This window comes from Piliocolobus tephrosceles, chromosome 11 (genome assembly GCF_002776525.5).
Source record: "Piliocolobus tephrosceles isolate RC106 chromosome 11, ASM277652v3, whole genome shotgun sequence".
NCBI classification, from domain to species: domain Eukaryota; kingdom Metazoa; phylum Chordata; class Mammalia; order Primates; family Cercopithecidae; genus Piliocolobus; species Piliocolobus tephrosceles.
In genome coordinates this window covers 95,575,642-95,585,818 of record NC_045444.1, presented here as the reverse complement: position 1 = coordinate 95,585,818, position 10,177 = coordinate 95,575,642, and positions in this window count along the sequence as shown.

Here is a 10,177-nt window from a genome sequence, read left to right as displayed (position 1 = left end):
GGAGAGTTCTATAGATGTCTATTAGGTCCGCTTGGTGCAGAGATGAGTTCAATTCCTGGATATCCTTGTTAACTTTCTGTCTCGTTGATCTGTCTAATGTTGACAGTGGAGTGTTGAAGTCTCCCATTATTATTGTATGGGAGTCTAAGTCTCTTTGTAAGTCTCTAAGGACTTGCTTTATGAATCTGGGTGCTCCTGTATTGGGTGCATATATATTTAGGATAGTTAGCTCTTCCTGTTGAATTGATCCCTTTACCATTATGTAATGGCCTTCTTTGTCTCTTTTGATCTTTGATGGTTTAAAGTGTGTTTTATCAGAGACTAGGATTGCAACCCCTGCTTTTTTTTGTTCTCCATTTGCTTGGTAGATCTTCCTCCATCCCTTTATTTTGAGCCTATGTATGTCTCTGCATGTGAGATGGGTCTCCTGAAGACAGCAGACTGATGGGTCTTGACTCTTTATCCAGTTTGCCAGTCTGTGTCTTTTAATTGGAGCATTTAGTCCATTTACATTTAAGGTTAATATTGTTATGTGTGAACTTGATCCTGCCATTATGATATTAACTGGTTATTTTGCTCATTAGTTGATGCAGTTTCTTCCTAGCCTCGATGGTCTTTACATTTTGGCATGCTTTTGCAATGGCTGGTACCGGTTGTTCCTTTCCATGTTTAGGGCTTCCTTCAGGGTCTCTTGTAAGGCAGGCCTGGTGGTGACAAAATCTCGAAGCATTTGCTTATCTGTAAAGAATTTTATTTCTCCTTCACTGATGAAAGTTAGTTTGGCTGGATATGAAATTCTGGGTTTAAAATTCTTTTCTTTAAGAACGTTGAATATTGGCCCCCACTCTCTTCTGGCTTGTAGAGTTTCTGCCGAGAGATCTGCTGTCAGTCTGATGGGCTTCCCTTTGTGGGTAACCCGACCTTTCTCTCTGGCTGCCCTTAAGATTTTTTCCTTCATTTCAACTTTGGTGAATCTGGCAATTATGTGTCTTGGAGTCGCTCTTCTGGAGGAGTATCTTTGTGGCGTTCTCTGTATTTCCTCAATTTGAATGTTGGCCTGCCCTGCTAGGTTGGGGAAGTTCTCCTGGATGATATCCTGAAGAGTGTTTTCCAATTTGGTTCCATTTTCCCCCTCACTTTCAGGCACCCCAATCAGACGTAGATTTGGTCTTTTTACATAATCCCATACTTCTTGCAGGCTTTGTTCATTTCTTTTTCTTCTTTTTTCTTTTGGTTTCTCTTCTCGCTTCATTTCATTCATTTGATCCTCAATCGCTGATACTCTTTCTTCCAGTTGATCGAGTCTGTTGCTGAAGCTTGTGCATTTGTCACGTATTTCTCGTGTTATGGTTTTCATCTCTGTCATTTTGTTTATGACCTTCTCTGCATTAATTAGTCTAGCTGTCAATTCTTCCACTCTTTTTTCAAGATTTTTAGTTTCTTTGCGCTGGGTACGTAATTCCTCCTTTAGCTCTGAGAGGTTTGATGGACTGAAGCCTTCTTCTCTCATCTCGTCAAAGTCATTCTCTGACCAACTTTGATCCGTTGCTGGCGATGGGCTGCGCTCCTTTGCAGGGGGCGATGCGCTCTTATTTTTTGAATTTCTAGTTTTTCTGCCCTGCTTTTCCCCCATCTTTGTGGTTTTATCTGCCTCTGGTCTTTGATGATGGTGACCGTACCGATGGGGTTTTGGTATAGGTGTTCTTCCTGTTTGATAGTTTTCCTTCTAATAGTCAGGACCCTCAGCTATAGGTCTGTTGGAGATTGCTGGAGGTCCACTCCAGACCTTGTTTGCCTGGGTATCAGCAGCAGAGGCTGCAGAAGATAGAATATTGCTGAACAGCGAGTGTACCTGTCTGATTCTTACTTTGGAAGCTTCCTATCTGGGGTGTACTCCACCCTGCGAGGTGTGGGGTGTCAGTCTGCCCCTAGTGAGGGATGTCTCCCAGTTAGGCTACTCAGGGGTCAGGGACCCACTTGAGCAGACAGTCTGTCCCTTCTCAGATCTCAACCTCGGTGTTGGGAGATCCACTGCTCTCTTCCAAGCTGTCAGACAGAGTCGTTTGCGTCTGCACAGGTTGCTGCTGCTTTCTGTGGTTGTTGTTGTTGTTGTTTTGCTGTGCCCTGTCCCCAGAGGTGGAGTCTACAGAGACAGGCAGGTTTCCTTGAGCTGCTGTGAGCTCCACCCAGTTCGAGCTTCCCAGGCTTTGTTTACCTAATTAAGCTTCAGCAATGGCAGGCGCCCCTCCCCCAGCCTCGCTGCTGCCTTGTGGTTAGATCACAGACTGCTCTGCTAGCAATGAGGGAGGCTCCGTGGGCATGGAACCCTCCCAGCCAGGTGTGGGATATAATCTCCTGGTGTGCCCGTTTGCTTAAAGTGCAGTATTGGGGTGGGAGTTACCCGATTTTCCAGGTGTTGTGCGTCTTAGTTTCCCTGGCTGGGAAAAGGGATTCCCTTCCCCCTTGCACTTCCCAGGTGAGGAGATGCCTCGCCCTGCTTCAGCTCTCGCTGGTCAGGCTGCAGCAGCTGACCAGCACCGATTGTCTGGCACTCCGGAGTGAGATGACCCCAGTACCTCAGTTGAAAATGCAGAAATCACCGGTCTTCTGTGTCGCTCGCACTGGGAGTTGGAGACTGGAGCTGTTCCTATTCGGCCATCTTGCTGCGCCCTCTGCTTTTCAAATTTCAACTTTACTTTTGATCTAATGTGTATAGCTTTTTGTGGAACAGATCCCTTTTTAAGTAAAACTTTCCATAAGACTGAAAATAAATAGCATGTCTGTCTCTCTATATATAGACAGATATATATGTAAATATATAATATATATTAATTATATATAATATACAATACATACAGTAGTTAAGAAATCATGGAGAAGATTTTTTTCTTTTTTTTTTGTATGAACAAAAGAAGATAAAAAGTATAAGATACATTAGGCACAAATCTTAGTAGGAATATAATTATAAAACCTATATTGATCCTCTCTTCCCTATACTAAAGCACTTAAGCTTTTCCTCTAAGCTCTGGGGGTAGGGGGGTTGGGATCCAAAAATAGTCATAGAACATAATGCAAAGTAAAATGAAGAATTGAACTGCTGTCAAATAAAGAATGCATTACTAAGTATATTGGTGAAGAAAATGAAATACTTGAATCAACAGGGTCTCTAAAGTGCTTTCTCCTAAAGGCTCGTACCATGTTTTCCCAAAAGGATTTGGAAAAACCTACTTCTTCCAATTGCTTTATTTTTTGAATCATTTGATCAATGTTGAAACTATTCCCAAGACAAAATTTAAGTAATGAATTTCCTAATTACTGGATTTCTTCCTGAAGTATGTTTTTAAGCCATTCTGAGGATAAAATATTTAAAGCCATTATCTTCCCACTCTAAGTTATATGAACTCTGTAACTGAGTTTGTCTCAGTAACAGGCAGTTGCAATTTCCTAACACTGATCACAGAAAAGGACCAAGGTTCTCAAAAGAGAACTAAAATTATAAAATTAAAAACATTGGTTTCTAAAAGCACTGTAATAGAATATTTGTAATATGTTTAAAATATTTGGTCTGTGAGTTTTTAAATATAATGTATAATATGCATTTACATATAATTAACTTTATGATACTAATTCACAAAATTCTAGTGGCATCCTTTTATACAAAATGAAGATGTTCAGTTTAGAGATCCCAGAGATTTTAGAGGTCATCTTTACCATATAAATTTCTATTTGTCCCCAGAGAAGGAAAAACAGATATCAGATAGCAATTGCAAAAATAGACTGGCTTTATGTTTATTCTATTTTCAAAAAGTGGAAATTGGGATACAAAAAAGCATGTCAGACTTGCTGTTGCGTTCCCAAATTACCATTTAAAGGATAAAGCAACTGTTTGCTCGATGTAAATTACCTTCACTATATCTGCTCCTTAGAGAAATTTCTTTCAAATGCCTATTTTATTAAGTGTTGAGATAATTAAACCACCTTTTCTTAGAAAGCAAGGATGTAAGATAGCTGCTTTGAATAAAATAATTGAATATTTCTTTCCACAGTCTTACTCTAGTTAATATCTAGTTTCTCAAATTCTTCTCAAACACTGTCTTCTTCTTATTGTTCTTTTTAAAAACAGCTTTATTGAAGTATTGATATATACAAAGAAATGTACATATTTAATGAGAAGTTGATGAGTTTGGACATACACAAACACCCATAATACCATCACTACATCAAGGTAACAGACCTATCCAGTACTTCTCAAAGTTTCCTCATGCCCCTCCTTTTTTATTTTGTTGTATTTTCTTGTCAAGAACACTTAACACAGTATCTTTACTTTTTTTCCCCAATGCACAATACCATATTATTAACTACAGACACGTACTGTACAGTGGATCCCAAAAACTTACTCATCTTGTGTAATCGAATTGTTATATTGATTGAACAACTCCTCACTTCCTTCAATTCCAAGCCCCTGGCAACTACTATTGGATTCTCTGCTTCTGTGAGTTTGACTATTAAAGATACCTCAGAAAAGTGGTTTCATGAAGTATTTGTTCTGAAACTGGCTTATGTCACTTAACATAATGTTCTTCAGCTTCATGCATGTTGTCACCAATGGCAGGATTTTCTTTTCTTTCTTTTTTTTTGAGGCTAAATTATAGTCTGTTGTATGTATATACCACGTTTTCTTCATTCCTTCATCTGTGGAATGACACAAATTGTTTCCATATCTTGGTTATTGTGAGTAATGCTACAGGGAACCTGGGAGTGCATTTTCTTTTCAAGATCCTGATTTCAATTATTTGAGATAAATACCCATAAGAGAGATTGCTACATTATCTGGTAGTTCTATTTTTAATTTTGTGAGGGATCTCCATACTATTTTTCGTATCTACTGCACCATTTTACATTCCCACCAACAGTGTATAATTCCAAATTCTCCACATCCTCACTAACACTTATCTTGTATTTTTTTGGTAACTACCATCCTAACAAATGTGAGATGATATCTCATTGTAGTTTTGATTTGCATTTCTCTGATAATTAGTGATGTTTAACATGTTTTCATTTCCTGTTAGTCATCTATATGCCTTCTCTAAAGAAGCATCTGTTCAAATCCTTTTCCCACTTTCCCTCCATGTTATTTGAATGCCAGACATTGTGAATTTTACAGTTTGATAGGTGCAGGGTTTTTTTTTTTCTTTCTTTTCTTTTCTTTGTTTCCTTCAGTCATCCTAAATAGTGACTTACTTAATTTTTTTGCACAGTTATGTTACATGATTCAGTTAGATCAGTTAGAACCTTTAAATGTTATTTTATGCTTTTGGAATATTATACCCAGTGCTGTGTGTGTTTGAGGCCTCTTTGCTCTGATGGGAACAGGAATGGTAGCGATAGATGACCCTGTGTGAGCTCTGGGAATCTTGTTAGCCCCATGTTACAAAGTTACTAAATAGAAATCTGAAAGATTAATAGAAGACGATGACAAAGAGAGTCACAGTAGGTCTAGATTATTAATGGGAACAGGGAGAGACCATGAAAGACATACTCATGAGTGGATCACAATCACAGGCAAGATGCAATTGTGCTATTGCCATGTAAGCATCTCAGAGCATGAGTATAGTACCTAGCTGTCTCTCCCAGTTTTAACATTGACTAGCAGACAGTTTTGGAATAAACCTTCAGACCTGTTTCCTCTGGAGAATACATGTTAGACTCCTGCTAATTTACGAGCTTTACCTAAAGACTCTGACTGAGTAACCCGGAGAAAGAAACTGCACAGAACCTATTGATGACTCATTTTATGGAGAGTCAGTAACAACTGTCAGTTGATTTCCATTTTATAGACGATATTTGGCATTCTAGGTATTATTCAGATTACAGATTTTTCTAGGTATTATTTCAGAGGAAAGTACTGCCAACAATTCAGGTGAGGGAAGAATGTCAAACAGCAGAGCTGCTGCACTCAGCCAAGTGGTAGATTTTCAAATACAGCATTAGATAAATTATTTTAAGCAAAAGGATGAAGGCAAACTCCTCAAATTAGAGTAAAAGGAATATTCATGGCTTACCTTCGTATAAACTAGGGCATTGAAATTTAAAGAGATTATTTGAAATAAGAAGGAAATATAGATGAGGTCAAATTCTCATCCTTCTTTCCTCCTTATGCATCTAGGTTAATCCCTTCACGAGGAGATTTAAAGCCTTTGTAAGTTCATTCTGCCCTCTTTTAGCATCTCCTTCTTGCTTTTACATCTGTCTGCTCAGATGTAATTTGAGGTGAGTTTCTAAATTATTATTCTAAGTTTAAGAGAACTAGAATTCTGAATCCACTGCTATTTCACCCAGAAGCAGTAGGTACAGTCACAGTTTCCTGGAGGACTGTGATACCACAAGATGAATTGTTCATATGTGACTACAACAAAAGATCTGGAATGATTCTTAACAAATTAGTAGTAAATTAGGAACAAGTTCAAACCTGAGGCATTCTATTACTTTGACTATTCCAGGATGTTTCATTCATTGAGTAATTACAAAGGCAGATTACTGAACCAATTCATAAAATGAAGGCTGGCCTTCCAGAAACTATATTCTCTTCTCATGGTATTGTAAAATGAGGTTTCTTTCATTAATATTCTTCACCTCTTTTGCCCCAAAAGATAAGCAAGTAAAAAAAAAAAACCTTACACAGTATAAAAGGATATACTAGCCCAATGAAAAGAAAATACATTAATGTCAAATATTTTCTTATGTGTAATTCCCTCTCACTCAAATAAAAAAGGCCCAAGAGACCTAACTATGTATTTCCAAACAAACAAAACAAACAAAAGTGGTGATCTGAGAGAAGACTGGAGATGTTAAAACTGTATTCTCAAGACTATATAGATTGACTTTGAAATTATTTTTCCAAGAGCTAAATCTGGGACAACTAGAGATCAATGATTTTCTAACATGTAGGAGATGAGAGGATATACATTATTTAGTACTGTTTTCATAGAGTTTATAAAAGTTGTATACAGTGTTTTGATACCGAATTTTTGGGGTTTCTATTAAAGCATTTAGAGTATTCTAATACATCCTCTTTCTTTTTTGCATGGTGCTGGCGAACATCTGGTCCTATTCTTCTGTATTTCCACATAGACTATAAACCTTCAGTATACATTATTTCTGTCAATGTGTATTTATCTCACCAATTCTGTTCAGCACCATTGCTCTTTCTGCTTCACCTGGGATATATTCCACTGTGTTTAGTGGACTTGCTACAAAACTCGAATGAAGTAACATTCCTGCCCAGCTTACCAGTGGTAGTGGAGAAAATAAAAATCATTTATCTGAATTTCAATTTCATTCAACTCAGGTCAATTCAGGGGGCATATTTAAACACTGATTATGTGCTCATCATTATGTTAATATAGAGCAGTCACACATCAAAGATACTCATCAGGTACAGTGCTTTGTATTATTTCATTCATTCTCACAAAACTTCAGTATTTCTTTTCTCCCTTTTACAGGTGAGAAGATTAAGGCATCACTGTATCACGTTGCTTTATATAGTTATGAGAATTAGATAAACAAATAATCTAGCAAATTGCCTACCTTGTAAGTTTTTAATAAATATTTTCTCCTACTATGTTTCTTACAGTTATCCAAATGAATGACCATGCAGAAAATTCAGAGAACTGTCATCTCTGATTTTAATAAATAATAAATATAGATACTACTGCCTGAAGAGCATCAGGCAGAGGAGAGGTAGAGGCTCCCATTGTGAGTGGAGCTTGCTCCACTAAGTGTCTTTACCCAGCAAACCCAGTGTTCTAGAGTATGATTTTCATTTGTTACTGTGGGAAGTTGCAAGTGAATTGAGAATCTTCTGGTTGGAGACCTTGTGAGTTCCTTTGGTGCCTCAATCTCATGCTGCTTTGGAAGATTGCTCGTACCCTACTTTAGGGAGCGGATTTTTCCTTTTTTAAAAACTATCTTGTGAAGAAGAATTCTTCACCTCCTTTAGCAAAATATTTGGTATCTGGTTATACTTTAGGTCAGGAAACACTTCCTTGAAACTCAAACTCATCTCTTCTGTATTTAGTAGAAAAGCAACATGATAATATATGGAATTTCTTTACTAGAAGGGACTTTGGAAATCATTTGGGTGAACATTCTGATTTTGCAGGTGAGGTAAAACGATTGTGTCAGCATCCAGATTAGAACTTAGTTTCCTTTATTTTTAGTTCAACATTCTTTCTACTTTGCCATTCTGTCTCCTTATGGCTAAACAGAGTGTCATAGCTTTCAATCCACTTCCATTCACTGTATGAAAGGTGGCACATTTGTATGTCTGACATAGAAGTTTCAATAAGTTCCCATAATACTCAGTATTACTACCATTCCACAATGTTATTATTTTTTTAGAAATCATAGAAATCATAGGTAAATGAACCTCACTGACATAGGTTTTCATACATTTACAAAAATAAAAATGGTTTGTTAAAGGAAAAGGAGCCCATTAGTAGCTTGATTCAGTCAGTCCATTAGTCCCATGGATGTTCAGCTCCACACAAGAGACCACATGAAACTTCATGATTATCTCAGGAATTTTATTATTGATATTTCCAATCCAGAAAACAATTATTGAATCTTCAGTTGGTGTGCCAGAACAACAACAAAAAAAGTTCTTTGCAAGAAGAAAATAAACACAGCCTTATTGAGTATTATTAAAAAGGTGAAAGTCTCTCTCAGGCACAAGAAAAAGACATGGTGGAATTGATCAGTAACACAGAGAGATCAGAGGGCAAGTGATCTACACCTGAATAGGCATGGAGAACAAAATTCCAAAGAGAAGAGAAATTTGAGAAAAAGAAAATTTAAAGAGTATCGGGACAAGCCGATACTAGCTATACATCTAGATGAGGAGTAAATCACAGATATTGATGTCTTCTTTATGCTTTTCTTTGTTTTCCAAATGAATCCATGTTAAATTTATAGTTTTTAAAAACCTTGACCATATGCACACATGTTTTTGTCAGTTTTTTGTTGGGTGAGAAATAAACAGAGATAGGAATTCTCTCTAAAGATAATGTTCAGAACAAACATACAATTAACTTATTAAATTGAAAAAAGAGTTTTTAGAAAGCTGGAAATAGGGCTATCCCTGTGAAGTATAAAAACGGAGCATATGGGTGGTGCTTAACACTAACTTAAATTACTTCCAAGCCACCATTTTCATTTAATTAATTGTTATTTTATTCAGGACCCAGTAGGTCGTTTCCAACTTTTTACTGCAGTGAACGATTCTGCAATGAGTATCTTTGTGAGCAGAACCTTCCTTCCAGGATGTTAACACTGCTTCTACCATCTGCATGCCTGACCTGAAAAGTTCAGCTTATTTCTATCTTACTTTTCTTGCCTTAGATGTGTCTTTGGTTTGAGAATGTGACTTTGACATTTTCCAGGCTTTAGAGTTTCTCCAATAAAATCTTCTTAAGGAGGGCAGCAGGAACATTGCTAATGGGATTTAAAGCATGAGAGAAACAATCACAAATTTCCACTCCCTGAGGTGAATGCTTTGCATTTTAGGTTGGGCTCTTTGAAAGCCAGTACATGTGTTCCTTTAGGAGATTATTGAGATTTTTGAGTGTGGCATTCTACAAATGTTGGATTGGGGTTAGATTCACTTCTTATATGGAAAGGCAGGATCAAACCTTTCATTAAGAGGCTGTTAACAGGTTTATAAACCTGATTGGGTAATTCCATTTGGTATATAATACCAAATAATGTTACTATAATATATAACAGCATAATGGAAGAGCTGGAAATAGAACTTGATTGCACTCCTTTGAAGATGATAAATGCATCACTAGTCCTGTAGTCTACTTGTTACTCGTTTACTTTCCTAGAAACAGCAACTCATGTGATGCCAAAAAATCCACCAAAGAAAAAGGAATGGGGAGAACCCAATAGGGCACAAGGGGTAGACCCTCCTAGCTATTTTCAAAACCGACATTAGGGCCGAGAGATAACCTAGGACACTGAAAAAGAGTCTGCTTTGAAGCAAAACCCATTCTTTTATACTTAGTCCATGTGTCTCTCCCTTAGTCTGTGACATCAGGTACTTGTTATTGAGAAATTGAATACTATTTGTTGACGTTTGAAAGGAAGTTTGTGTAAACTGAAAAAAAATTGTCATATT